Raw genomic sequence first — 14885 nt, forward strand, 5'->3', positions numbered from 1 at the left:
TTTTCTTCACTGGCAAATCCAGCCTTCCATTACATATAGCCTCTGTCCTCCCATTGCAGTCACCTGTTAGTATGCCATCCTAAGTACCATTTTTCTGCCATGACATTGAGCCTATATCCTTCTGTTAAGAGCAGCCCTCATCTTCACAGGACATGATTTCCTGCCCTCCTATATCATGAACCTTTACTCTGTCATCCCAAGCATCTCTTACCCTCCCATCAGAGGCAGCTGATATCCAACCATCACAGGCAGCCCTAATGCTGCTGTCATACCTGACAATTGCTCCACATTTGGTGAATCACTGATTGTCAGTAGTAAATCTCCATTTGTTCTGCTACCTTGATATGACATGATACAGCTGTGATTGTTTTTCTCTTTCATTTGCTCAGTTTTAGAGCCGATGATAATGAGACTTCTTAGAGGGTGACAAAGGCAAAATGGACCAGTAGAGGACAATCATGCCATCTGTCACTAATGCTACCATTTAAAAAAGCTAATATCACTTAGAAATGAAGAGACACTGCAGTATTGTGTGGATATATCTATAGATCTATTAAGTAACTAATTTACTGTGTGTGTTTGTGTGTGTATGTGTGTTTGTGTGCATGCACGTGTGTGTGTGTGTGTGTGTGTGTGTGTGTGTGTGTGTGTGTGTGTGTGTGTGTGTGTGTGTTTGTGTGTGTATGTGTGTTTGTGTGCATGCATGTGTGTGTGTGTGTGTGTGTGTGTGTGTGTGTGTGTGTGTGTTTGCTTATGTTCCTGTGTAAGAGGCAGTGAGTGTTTTAGTTAGTGAGGGACTGAATGCGTTTGCATGTATTTTTGTGTGCATGCTTTGGCAGAGAGCATGGCTAGCTTATACCCCTTATCTGTCCATGATTTTGTAGTATGGCCCTGAGTTTGCCTCCTACTTTCCCTCTGTGCCTCATGTTTTTTTTAACTGGTGAATGACTGAGGATTACAGTCAGTCAATAATAACAGCCGTTAGAGTGTCATAATTCTTATTGTTCATAAAATGCATGCAGATGTAAAACCTATTGTTCTGGCAATGTTTTACATGAAGTACAGCTATCTGACGGTTAGCAAGAGGATTAATGCTCAGAACTCTTAATGAAATGCTTCATGCAGTCAAGAGAACAAGGTTTGCCTAATGTTTGATTTTAAGCAAGTTACCAAGTTCTCCCAGGTCCCTGTTTGAGCAGTTGACCCCCTACTTATTTTTGGATTTGAACAGAATTCTTGAATAAGTTGAGAGGTATTTTGGCACATCCTTTGTAAAATTGTATTTTTTTCACAAATTGTGAATTGCAGTTAATAAATAATAAATGACATGTAAGTTTCAGACATAGGTTCATAGGTTCATACTAGGCTATCTGTAACAGTGACACAGAAGTGATAGGTATAGGTTCATAGGTTCATACTAGGCTATCTGCCCTAGGGCATTTATAAGTTATATCCTTTAGAAAAATGCTTGTTAATGCAAAGCTTGTTGTTCTAAAAACTATCTAAATATATATATAGACAAGATTTAACATCTGTTCCTGATTTTGGGTATTTGTGTCTGATTCTTGATAGCACTGAGCTGAAATACGTTTTTGGGATAGTATTTATGTATGTGTTTATTTATTTATTTGACGCCAAGCAGAAATATGAACTATATACCATGATACAAGTGTCTATAACTAATGGTCACATGTGTGTGTGTGTGTGTGTGTGTGTGTGTGTGTGTGTGTGTGTGTGTGTGTGTGTGTGTGTGTGTGTGTGTGTGAGACATGGGTCTACTTCACATATCGACCCCCACTTCACCTAAACTCTTTTCGTAGAGATGAAAAGAGTGGATGTTCAACAAAGTGAACATTCACATCAGCAAAAAATTTACAAGAAAAAGAAGCAGTTGGCCAATGTTAGGAAACTGCCCTTTTCCCCACTGTAGTGCAATCTCAGAGTTGATATATATAGTTAGGGGAAGTGTGTGTGTGGGGGGGCTTGACATTCTGTGGTGTGTTTGGTGTTCATAAGGATCATAGGATCATAGGAAGTTAGTAGGCTAATGGCCTTAGGGCCCTTACAAGCCTAGTCAAGTTCTTACCTTTATTTCCACGGTCAGCATCTACTGCCCCTATCCAAGAGGGACACAGGTGGAACCTCCAGAATGAATTTACAGTCACCCATCAAATCATCCAGTTTGCATTTGAAGAGGGCCAAAGAGGTGCTCTGTTTGACATGAATTAGGAATCTGTTCCAACGGTGTGGTAACCTTTGGGAGACAAACTGTCCCTCCAGCAGGTTTTATTAATGTCACATACCAGGTTAAGGTCTTTAGAGTGAGTAACCCTTATATCATTTGACTTTATTGATATGCAGCATTTCCAGTAAAGCAGGGTCAGAGATTGCCTTGTATGTAAGGCAGAGACCACCTTTAAGTAGTCTGTATGAAACAGAATAAAGTGGCAGTGATTTCAGACAATCCTCATAGGACAGATGCTGAAGACCTTGAATTTTCATTGTGAGGAACCTTTGTGGTTTCTCCAATTGCTACAGGTGCTTGGAAAGGTACATGCCAAAAAGGGAATTGTACTTAATTATTGGCCTAATGAGGGAAGAGTACAGGGAGGTTATACCTTCTTTTTCTCTGGAGGCAATGCCCTTATTTATGAGATAAGCAATATAGAATGCCCTTCTTATCATTGTGGAGACATGGTGGTCAAAGATAAGGTTGCTGTCAACCTGTGTGCCCAGGTCTCTCACCACTGAGTGCGTACTTAAGGTGTTGCCATTAATGTGGTAGTTATCAGGGACATTGCTTTTACCGAAAGGAATAATGCATTTTTTTGCATTGAGTTTAAGGCCATGACTTTGGCACCAATCATTTGTTTGTGTAAGACTCTCTTGTAGGATGCTGACATAATTTGGAGATTCTATGACCACTCCCAGTTTGCAGTCATCAGAAAACCTTGTCAGCCACAGACCTTTATTTTTTGCTTGTACTTAGCAGAAATAGATTCCAAACAGTAGAGGTCCCAGGACTGATTCCTGTGGAACACCACTGATTACAGATCTGCTGTTGGAGGTGGATTCCCCTATTTTGACTATATGAGTTCTATCAGTAAGCCAGTTAGTGACCCATCTAACAGTATAAGGGTTGATGCCTAGTTGGGAGAGTTTGGCAATGATGCCTGAGTGGGGGATAGTGTGAAATGGCTTGGCTAAGTTCAGGTAGGCTATATGCACAGATTTCCCTTAGTCCAGGGCCTTGGTAACAGTCTCAGAGAAGACCACCAGGTTTAACAAGCACAATCACCCTTTGACAAATCCAAACTGAGTAGGGTTAAGTGTTTGGAGATTACCTCTATCCTTGTTGATAAGGCCATGATGATTCGCTCCATGGCCTTGCAGATAAGGCTAGTCAGGCTAATAGATTTGTAGTGCCTGAGGTTAGTGGAAGCACTACCTTTGTGCAAGTAAATAACGGTGGCTGTTTTCCATTCAGCTGGTAAGAAGCCGGTGCTTAGACTATGACTGAAAAGAGTACCCAATGATGTTGGTAATTCATGTTTGAGCCCTTGTAGGACACAGCCTGGGATGTTTTTGGCCTTAGAGAGGGCATTTATGATCTGCTGTTTAAAGATACAAGGTGTCCAAGTGCTTTCTTTCCCTGTGGTATTTTTCACTGATTTGAATGTTCGCTTTACTGAACATTTGCTCTTTTCATCTTTACAAGTTTTGGTAAAGTATAGTTCGATTATGTAACATAGACCCATGTGTGACTGTGTGTGTGTGTTTATGTGCATGCACCCCCAATTTTGTTTCTTATTTTTGGTCTTTTCCATGTAAAATCACATCAAGCCCATATCTCCCCCTACAGGCAGCTCTTATCTTTCCAGGACAGAATTCCCTGACCTCCCATTACATGAACCATTATCCTCTCATCCAAAGAAGATCATATCCTCCTATCACAGGCAGCCCTCATCCTCCTATCACAGGCAGCCCTCATCCTCCTATCACAGGCAGTCCTAATCCTCTCATCACAGGCAGCCCTCATCCTCCTATCACAGGCAGCCCTCATCCTCCTATCACAGGCAGCCCTAATCCTCTCATCACAGGCAGCCCTCATCCTCCTATCACAGGCAGCCCTCATCCTCCTATCACAGGCAGCCCTAATCCTCTCATCACAGGCAGCCCTCATCCTCCTATCACAGGCAGTCCTAATCCTCTCATCACAGGCAGCCCTCATCCTCTTATCACAGGCAGCCCTAATCCTCCCATCACAAGCAGACCAAATCCTCCCATTACAGGCAAGCCTCATCCTGTCATCACAGGCAGCTTCACCCTCCAATCAAAGGCAGCTCTCATCCTCCTATCACAGGCAGCCCTAATCCTCCCATCCCATCTTAGGCAGCCCTTGTCCTCCCATCACAAGCAGCCATCCTCCTCATATCACAGGCAGCTGCCATGCCCTTATCACAGGCATTCATCTTCCCTGTCACAAGCATCCCTTATTGTCCCATCACCCATAGCCTTTATCTCTCTCCCGATAACATAAAATCCTCATCTTTCCTATTCACATTAAGATCTTCTTTCCAATCAGAGTCATGGACTATCATCTACTTTACCCATGTATATTCTGTTATAGTGAATCAGGCCATCGGCTATCTTCACCTAACCCAGGGCTATATCTAGGTCATCTAAGAATGACTGCTGTACAGACTGAAATCCCATAAAATGTCAGCTGCAAAAGGTTTTCCCTTTCTCCATCATGGTCTAAAAAGAATAATCAGTCTCTAGGCTTAGAAACAGGACCCCCCCCCCCAAAGATCAAATCCAGAAAGGGTGCTCTGAAACCTAAAATGAATGGGGGTAAGGGGGATCTAGGAGTATCAACAAATAGCAATGACTAATGCCAAATCACGCCATCTTGGCAGAACTGTCTGTGCATCATAAGTTCTGTAGGGTGTGTTTGGGAAATTCTGAACTGTGCACCTTCCTGTGGTCCTTTTCTTCCCATTCCCACAACGAGTGCGGCAATAATTTCTCACATTACTTGGCAGTTGATTGCATGAAATAGCTGTGGTGACACGTTATTCAGCTGTGGCAAGCCTCTGTACTGCATCAAAGTAAGCCAGCCATAGAGACAGTCACTCACACCACAGCTGCAAATTACATCATATTGCTGTGACAAACTTCTGTACTTCTTCAATGTGAACAACTCCAGTGAAGGCCAGTCACACCACAGCTATCTGCAGCTACAACTGTATCAGTTCACTGCACATTACAACTCACATTACATATCACAACCGATATCACGTACTAGAGGCACCGATTCCAACATTGCTACTGAGGCCAGTGCAGACTGAACTCCCATTACAAAAAGCATGCATAAACATTTTCTACTACCTCTCCATGAAGCAGCTAAAAGTTTAAACATCCAAAAAATGCAGCCTGCAAAAAAAAATGTGATTTCAGGAAAACCAGAAAAACACACACTACTCCAGTACAACTCATGGTGTACAAAATAAGTGAATAAACATGAACTAAATCTTCAAAGACTAGCACAGTAATGCAGTGGCTATCGTTTCTGTCTCACTGTGCTTGGTTCTTTAGTTCATTTTCAAGCCTTTGTGGAGTCTGTGTATTCTACCACTGTCTGCATGGATTTTCCAGGGGGCTGCATTATCCTTTCACATTGCAAAGACCTTCTGTAGGTGAACTGATGATCTGTCCATACCTCTCGAATGTCCAGGTTTTCACAGGATGTCCATATTTTTGCCTTATATTTTTGGTCTGCTCCTCATAAAATGTATTTTGTTTCAGGCAAATCAGTGATAAGGGAAGTCATTAAAAATGACAGACATTTGATTTTCAGACTTCATATCCTTTGAAAAATGTATGGTAATAATGCAAAACCTGTTATTCTAACAACTTTCTAAGTTTATAAGAACAGTAATTTAAAATTGTCCCTATTAGAGGGCCTGTGCCCCCTCCCCCATTATTTTTGGCTTTGTCCAGACTTTTTGTAGTAAGAGGTTGAGAGGTATGGACCTGTCTAATTGCCCATATGTGTAGGGGCTATGTGAAAACAAGTGAACATGTGCCCCACAATGCACTGCTGTCCAATTCAAGTTCAATCTTCTTTGTGTTGCACCCACTGGGATAGGCACCGGCTCCCTCACAACTCTGAACTGGATAAAGCGATTATCAAAGAATGAATGAACAACTGAAACTCCAGATGACAGTGGCCATGTTAACAATACAGATGGACACAGATGACTGTTCTGTAGATGGACACAGATGACTGTTCTGTAGATGGACACCGATGACTATCAGAGGTAGTGGGGTATAATGAATTAACAGTATGCCCTTCCACCTATGAAAATCTCCAGTTTTATTTGGAATGGAGTATTCTGGTTATTTTTCAGTACATGGTGTTCTAGGAGCATCTCTGCTTACCTGAGTGAGTGGGAACAGTATCGCTCAAATTACTCAGAGTACCCATAAAATGAAGAAATCCTGACACTAAAGGATTACCTCAAGCCAGATCTGTTAGGAAAAAGATGTATAATATCTGACTTTTGCTCCAGGTGTGCAAGGTTCACCTAGTAGTCTAGTGTATGAGATGGCATGGACAGGGGGAATTGGGTGGACATTGTCAGATCACCCACCTGCGGGGGTGGGGGGCATGGTGGCTCACAGGAATGACTTCAATTTCTGTGCTTAGTCTGTGGTGCATAGCAGTTCGAATTGAGGGATGCATATGTGGAAAGTCACATTCACCTATCATTTGCAAGCATTTGCTGTACAGTGGTGATGTAACCACATAAATAGAAAAGCCCTACTCACACAGTGAATGATAAAATCACTCTCAGGGCCTGACTCTTGGCTGTAAGGGGAATGAATGAGCCTTTGGGTCCTTGCCCTGAATGGAAATGAATAGGTCAGTGTTCTGTCACTTCAAAGAGAAAAAAATGGGTCAGTTGAGTAGCCAAGGGTGAGGATTTATTAATCTACAAAAAAAAAAAAACTGTCCATATGGGTGCATACCTTATTAACTAAGGCATATTTACAGCATTCAGACACAAACATTATTTGAGCCATACTTAACATCATTAATTTATTTATACGTTTTAACCTAGTAGTGGGCTGGTCCGATGATCCTTTCCAGGCACATACCAGGTCAGGAGAAAAAAAGGGAAGACATGATTTTATAATAAGGTGAAATATAGAAAAATAATTACAGTGCAAGCTCAAAACTGAAATAATTATATGTTTGATGTAGCAAAAATATATATATATATTGATAGGGTACACTAGAGGATGAAAGCAATCAGACGCTAACAAGCCATATATTGTAATTCTACCTGTTTGCATGCTATACAACTGCAAAAGTCACTTAGCAAAGCCAGTCATTCACTCCGATATAAGAGAAAACATAACATTCCCCTATATAGTCAGATCACTCTTGCATATTGCCATAGCTAATCAGAAATGTATTTATGCCATATTAATCCATCACGAAATCAACAGTGTGAATGCTTCCATATTGCCAGAGGTAATCAGAAATGTATTTATGTCATATTAATCCATCATAAAATCAACAGTGTGAGTAGGGCTGAAGTTCTTTAATAAAACACAGCAGACTCTAGCCATTACACCTGCATGCTATTTACTCCCTCCCCCTTCAAAGAAGAAATTTAAAATTCAGTTTCTAGATTGTTAAGAATTGTCAGTGGTTAAATGAAATATACCCTAATATTTTTCGCCAGATGTTTTCTCTTTTTATGAATTGCATGCATATGTTCTTTTGGGAGCATTTTATTTAACAGATGAAAGGACATTTGTTTCCCTTACCACCCCCAACTAGAATGCACTGCCATTTACCTTATTAATCTGTTAAAGTAACAGAACATATTTAAGTTTTGTATAATAGAAGAAAGAGTTTTCATGCAGAATCTGTTGTGTTGCATGTACATGTGTGTTTGTGTGCGCTTGAGTGTTGGCCTGATCACGTGCAAACACAGCACTTTACTTCAGTTAGAGGGTAACTGCAGCAGGGTAGCATGGAAATAAATAAAAAATCTTTATGATTTGCCTGGACAGATAATAATATTAATATTTCTTGAATATTATTGACAATATACATATTATTTCATTAATATCATTAAGGAAGAGGTTTACATTGGCATGAGAAATTGTCCACCATTTTCTTTCTAACCAAAAAATGGTATATTTTATAAATGCAGCCTTATGCACTCACAGTATGCATATCTTCAGTTTGAATTTAATAAAAACTATATTCGACAGCAGATTTTTTTTCAGCCATGTTATGGTTGGCTAATACTCAAAAACTTGACAGCTGTAGCCATTGTGTGTGTGTGTGTGTGTGTGTGTGTGTGTGTGTGTGTGTGTGTGTGTGTGTGTGTGTGTGTGTGTGTGTAGTTCAATATCTATAGTTCAAAAACCCAAAAACAATAAAAAAATGAAAAAATAATGAAAAAAATAATTAAAGGAAACAAAACCTTTCCTTCTCTGATTGCTACAACTGAAATCATATTACTATATTCAACCCAACTTTGCCTGAATAGTGGTAGCATTATGTATGGTAAGGTGTCTGGTTAGGGTTAGGATTAAGGTTAACATGAATCAGTAAGGTGGCCAGGGGGCTTCCTGTAGGGCTGAATATTACATTTTTTAACATTAAATTATTTTTTGGCTGCCCGTAGAGTTTTTGCCTTGTGGTGGCCATTTCACCCTTTTTATAATCCGCCACTATCTAACTTGCTTAGCCTTTACTTTAACTCTAACCCACAAACAGTCACACACACACACACATACACACACACACACACACACACACACACACACACACACACACACACACACACACGCACGCACGCACACACACACACACACACACACACACACACACACACACACACACACTCACCTCCACACACTAAAACAATCACACAGTTACTTTCTCCAGTTGTGTTTCCTCTTTTCAGCATAACAAGCACACAATCACATATCCAGTTAACCAAACATTTACTTTAGCACATACACACACACACACACACACACACACACACACACACACACACACACACACACACACACACACACACTAAAACAATCACACAGTTATCTTCTCCAGGTGTACTTCCTCTTTTCAGCATAACAAGCACACAATCACATATCCAGTTAACCAAACATTTACTTTAACACACACACACACACACACACACACACACACACACACACACACCCACACACACACACACACACACACACACACACACACACACACACACACACACACGCACGCACGCACGCACACACACACACTATACTCTCTAGACTAAATTGCAAGCAGAGTACTATTTATTAATTTGGATGACATATGAAGTGAGAACTTCTTAAATAGCATGTGGAGAATGACTCCTAAAATGACAGTGCTTATTTGTGGAAGTGGGGTTAGTGTTTTCAGGAAATAGTGTACTGAGCTGAGGTCCATTTCATTGCTGTGCAGATCCAAACCCTTTGCAGTGTACAGTTGCTACACTTGCTGCTCCTAGCCATTAAACACCTTGGACAGAAAAAAACACTAATGCAGACTCATTTGATTCCATTTTCTAAATGTGATTTCTGGAAGTTTCTGATATGTTTTTGCTCTGCCCATTATTGGGATGCAGCTGCTTGGGAGTAGTTTGCAAGACTGGTTTTCTGTTTTCATTACATTCTTTAAGAACAGGAAATATCGTTTAGTTATCAACTTTGTACATCTAAAATAAGGGTCAAAGTCAAAATAATTAGATATAAAGACTTCAAATTAGTGTTGACAGAATAGGTTAACTTAAATTATTATGCATTTTCTGAAGTATACATCATCATTTGTTTATTGTTCATCACCATTTACCTAAAAACTTACTTACATTAGATGGGGTAGTGTAAAACTTTGATCCAACATCAGAGACATCCCTGAAAATCAAGGTGAGAGATGTGGGTTCTTTGTTGGTGTGCATTGTGCCATCTGCTCAGTTTTCTGAACTTAAAAAGCTCATTGTAATGCCACAACACCTAACCTGAAAATAACGAGAAACATTTAAATAAAACAGAGAAAAAAATGTTAAGGGTTGTATGGTGATTACCAACCTGTTTCAGGTTTTGCTTTATTTCTTGGAGACCTTTTTGTTCTGGTCAGGTAAATAGCTACCTTTCTACACCATGTGCGTGTAGCTGGTTTTTCATGTTTTGTCCTGTTTCTTTTTGACAGTGGTAACTTATTGCCAGTGGAATGGCAGAAGAATGAAGGAGAAAACTGCGGCCCTCAAAGCGTTGAACAGGAAACTGCAATTTAAAATAAAAGGAAAGAATGCTGAAACTCATTGTTGAAGCATCTAAATCATTTTTGCAAGGGTCTTCACCCTCCCGCACTCTTCACCCTATCATTCATATTTATTTGTGTATCTATCTGTCTAGTTATCTGTCTGTCTGTCTATCTATCTATCTAGTCTTGCACTTCAAGAAGAAGAGGAAATAGGTGGAGTTGAAGAAGAATGGCAGCACCTCAAAACAGCATGCGTTAGGACTATAGAACAGATATGTGGCAGAGCCAGATACAGAAATAAGGTACATAAGGAAAGTCGGTGGTGGAGGTTGGCATAGTGGTTAAGGTGTTCACCTTATAAGCACTAGGTGAAGGGTTTAATTCTCACATGGGAATGAAGAAGTTCAGGAAGTCATCAAAAGAAAGAAGGAGTGCAGGAGGAAGTGGGAGACAGAAAAGATGGACCAGGCTAAGAAGAAATACTAGTTAACTAACAAATAGGCTAAGAAAGCAGTTGCAATAGCAAAGAACAGGGCATCAGAAAGTGAGTCAGTAGATGGCACAAAAAAGCTATATCAGGTTGTAAAGCAAAGACAGAAAGATAAAGAAAATAGTTGGACACCCTTCATAAGGGATGCCAACAACAATCTGCTCACCTATCCACTGGACATCAAGGGTAGATGGCAGGAGTACTTCCTGCAGCTTCTGAATGAAGAAAACCCCACAGAAACTGTACTGCCCCAGACAGAACCTGTAATGAAAGAAGAGGAGGAGTCCACCATAGAAGAGGTGAGAACAGCACTAAGGAAAATGAAGTCAGGGAAAGTAGCAGGGTCAGATGAGGTCACAGCTGAGATGATAAAGATGTTGGGTGAGATAGGGGAGAAATGTCTCTTGAGGGTACTCATAGCAGTGTGGATAGAAAGAAGTATTCCAAATGGCAAATAAGTATTCAGTGCCAGTGTTCAATAAAAAAGGAGGGACATTCACAACTGTGGGCAGTACAGAGGTATTATACCCCTGCCACATGTAATGAACATTCTGCTGAGTGTGATTGATAAATAAATAAGCAGTAGTAGAAAGAAAGATGTGAGATGATCAGTTTGGATTCAGATCATGATGCAACACAACTGACCGGGTGTTTGCGGTGAGACAGATAATTGAGAAGATGATAGAGATGAAGAAAGAGTCTAACTGGGCATTCCTAGACTTGGAAAAAACATATGATAAGGTCCCAAGAAAGCTGATTTGGGCATTCCTGCAGTGGTTTGAAGTCCCAGAAACATTGGTAGAATTATTACAGGTTATGCACAAGGACCCAATGACTCAAGTACAAACACTGTTCGGTCCCCTAGGGGGGCTCCCAATGGGAGTGGGTATGCATCAAGATTCAGCTCTGAGCCCCCTACTGTTCATAATGGTGATGGATTATATTACCAAACAGGTTAGAGGGACAGATCAACAAAGATGCTGCATGCAGATGACCTGGCATTCAGGCAGACTCTGAGCAAGAATTTCAGCAAAGTATAGGGGAATAGAATGCAAAACTGAAGGCACATGAGATCAAACTGAGTACAGACAAGATGACTATAATGGCAGCAAATGGGGGAAATCAGGAAAAGGTGAAAATTGAAATAGGAAGGAAAGTAGTGGAACAGGTTAACAGGTTCAAGTATCTAGGAGGGGTAGTTGAAGAGAAGGGGAGTCTGAATGAGGAGGTCAAGGCTTGAATCAGAGGGGCTGCAGGCCACTGGCATAGAGTGTCAGGTGTAGTTTGTGACAGAAGAATGGCAAAGACGCTGAGAGGTAAGGTGTACTGAACAATGGTGTGACCAATACTACTGTGTAGTACAGAAACCTGTGCAGTAAAAGCAGAGCAGTTGAGGAAGCTAGAGGTGATGGAGATGAAGTGCCTAAGATGGGTGGTAGGATTCATACTGCGGGACAGACTAAGAAATGTGGACATCAGAGCAGAAGCCAAAGTAGCTCCAATTGTAGAACAGATCAAAGAGAACAGATTATTGTGTTTCAGGCACATGTGCAGAAAAGCAGAAGATAGTCTGGAGAAGAAGATTTGGGGCAGACAGAAAGATGGGACAGACAGGAAGAAGGCAAGGGGGAACAAGGGCATCCAGCAAAGGGGTGGATGGACTGTGTGACAGAAGATCAGCAACAGTCATGCATGAGTGTCGAAAAAGTAGGATAGTGATATTGAATCAAGAGAGATGATGACAGTTGACATGACATCCCGACCTCATGTAGAAATTGGGAAAAAGGGGGGTTGATCATGACATCCTAAGCCTAATCTTCAGGTTATGGCAGATGTGAGAAACTCATCAGTTACAAGTTGACCTTGACAGATGACACTGGCATCTGCTGAATCTTGAGAGCAAATGGAGATAGAAGCCGAGTGCTTATGCTCTTAAATATGGCATCTGCTGAATCTTGAGAGCAAATATGGATAGACGTCAAGAATGTTTATGCTCTTAAATATGTTTTCCTGCTTTACTAAACCTTTTACTGCCTTACTAAACTTTACCTTTTTCTTTGGGATATCTGATAGTCTATATCATATTTCATTTCTCCATCCTTTCTCAGTTTTAAATGTAAACACTTTAAGTTCTATTAATATTTTATCAGGCTTAGCAAGAGAAATATGGAGGGAGGAGCCCTTGTATTGTGCAAAAACTGATGTAGCTGCGATCCCTGTCTCCATTTTCAATGCTGCTTGCCATGCATTCCAACCTACCTCTGACACAAGCCTTTGCTTAAACAATACATTGTAACTGTCTTTATTTCCATTTCAGGGAAACTGGCACTGAACAGGTCATTAGAGCTCTGGGTAATCTCCATGAAAGAGGTCCTAACAATACAGAAAGGCTGCTGTACTGATTCCGTAATGGCTTCATTCTTTACACATGGGGAGGTTGTAGATCTGGGGAAACTGAGTTGGGTAATTCCTGTATGCAGTCGAATTACTAATATGTAGATTCATCCACCTCTCCTCTAAGCTTTTTCCAAAATCTGAAACTCGCGTCATAACAAGGAATTTAGTTTTTTAAGCACACCAGAACCCTTTGTTAGCAACAATTTGGTTTCTTAGGGGATTGAAGTGATTCCTAATCTCTTTTCTGTCACTAATAAAATGTATCGCAAAAAGGATACAAATAGGCTTAGTGGGGTTGTTTTCTTTTACCATAGGAAACTCTGACTCTGTCAACCATTTATGTTACATCCCTGAACTTGAGAGGGTGGTCTTTTTCTGTGGTCTACTCCATTGATTCACCACCTGCACAACTGATCCATATCTGTTAAGACGACACACATTGTCTTTCCGCTACCATATTATCTCTGGTGTACTACAAATATACACCTTTATTTACCTCCTTTTTATTGTCTTTATTAGCTTCTCTTCCCTCTGACCTTCCCCTAGTGTCCACTTGTCCCTATGCTAGTTAATTGGTGATAATTATTATGGAACTCTTATCCAGATGCCATCAGAAGATGGCTCTGCAGGGGTAATATACTAATAACTTCAAGTCGAAACACTGGAAGGGAACAGAGATAAAAGTAATTTTGGATCACTGATAAGCTACTAAATGTGTCTCCTGAATGGCATATTCCCTGAAACACTAACACAAAAAATATAAGTATGCAATTATTAAAAAATATAGGCATCTGACTCAACTTATCCCTGCCCCTTGCCTCCCTTGCTGCCATCCTGCATTACAGAATGATCTAGCAAACCAAGACTTGCTGCATATCCCTGGAAGCCAGATCATACCAAACAGATAGGTCTAGTCCTACAACCTAAACATAGCCAACCTGCAGTTGTCGTTACTGCCTGTTAATAAGTAGTCCACAAGTGAATAATGCAACTTAGTATTCATATAGGCAAAGCACTGCATGGAGCAGACCTCTCAACTGTCGATTTTTGCCGAATGTCCAGCATTTTGCCTCATATTTTTGTTCTGTTCCTCATAAAATTAGTAGTTTTCTGGCAAATCACTCATTATGTTGTCAGCTGGACTGAAAATTGGCTAGCCAACAGATCCCATGTTGTGAATGTTGCTGCTACATTCTCTGAACGTAAAACTGTAACAAGTAATGTAATGGAGGGATCAGTGCTCGGTCCCCTCATGTTTGACATTTATTTTTGTAGATGTACAGTTTTAAGTATATTGTATGGTTTATAGTATATTTAATGCATATACTCAGAGTGTAATAGTTCTGAATCTGACTTTTGTACTTCTGAAACTGACTTTTGTACTCTTACTAAACTGTGTTATTGTGGAGCTTTTCCTCCCGGGCCTCCACTGAAAAAGGACTTGTGTCCAGTTGGACTTTCCTGGTAAACAAATGTAAAATGAATAAATAAATAAATAAATAAATACATAAATAGATAAATAAATAAATAATGGAGATCCAAGCCAATATCCTGGAAGCACGGTTGATTGAGTTTGCTGACAACTGCAAGCCGGGTACTGTTATCCACTCATCCACTGACACTAGGTTCATAGGTTCATAGGTTCATACTAGGCTATCTGCCCTAGGGCATTTATAAGCC

This window comes from Protopterus annectens, chromosome 9.part0 (genome assembly GCF_019279795.1).
Source record: "Protopterus annectens isolate FY-2018-M chromosome 9.part0, PAN1.0, whole genome shotgun sequence".
In the NCBI taxonomy this organism is placed as follows: Eukaryota; Metazoa; Chordata; order Ceratodontiformes; family Protopteridae; genus Protopterus; species Protopterus annectens.